The sequence below is a fragment of the Cucurbita pepo genome, chromosome 20 (genome assembly GCF_057944985.1).
Source record: "Cucurbita pepo subsp. pepo isolate OVF chromosome 20, ASM5794498v1, whole genome shotgun sequence".
Taxonomy (NCBI): domain Eukaryota; kingdom Viridiplantae; phylum Streptophyta; class Magnoliopsida; order Cucurbitales; family Cucurbitaceae; genus Cucurbita; species Cucurbita pepo.
The window spans coordinates 6,024,203-6,025,067 of NC_141817.1; positions in this window are offsets into that span (position 1 = coordinate 6,024,203).

Below are 865 nucleotides of genomic sequence, written 5' to 3' on the forward strand. Positions count from 1 at the left end.
CGTGTACAGATCTTGATTCCAGTACGTCGGATTCATGACTTTGAAATTTTTTAATTTTGAGTACGCGATTTTTGAAGGATCATCGCGACTCGGAATATGAGTAATTTTGACGGACTTTGTGTCGACCAAAATGAATTCATAAAACTTTCTGGTCTTATGATGATCTTCCGGGATATAAAAGAATCCCGATGAATAGGCTTTCTTGACGACCTCGCTGATCTTTGGATCGTCGTATTCTGGTTCCACCAGAGCTTCTGGTATAGACACAGATTTTTGAAAATAGGTCCTGATTTCAGGAACTGGAGATAATTGAACGGGAACAACCGCGTCCGAATAGGTTGAGGGGACAGAAGGTCCCTTTGAAATGGAAAAGATAGTAGGTCTCGATGGAGTAACAGCAGACGGCCATGTAGAAGAGGCAGAAGGCCTCATCGGAGTGATAACCTCCGCTTATTTTTTAGAAAGCCTTGCTTTAGATCTAGTCACCAATGTGAAGCCAACATCCATAGCATAGCTGTCGGACGTCATTGGAGTAGGAGTGTTAGAAGAAGCAATGAGCTTCTTCCCTTTTTCCACCGTTTTCTTCCCGGTCATTGTAGGGTGAAGGAGATCGGTTAGGGAGAAGATTTCTTCGAGAGTAAGAACTCTCTTAAGAGGTAATCCGTCGAGGGGTTTTCGACCCCTTTTATAGGCAAAATTCAAAAGTTGAAGCAAGATAAAATTGTTTGCCATCTTACAAAAATTTGTTTAGATACAAGATTCTTCCCATCATTTTCTAAAACAAATTTAGATGGCCTAGAATCTGTTTTGATGACAAAGCTTTTGTTAATTAAATCACTTTGAACTTTATGGACGTACTATTGAA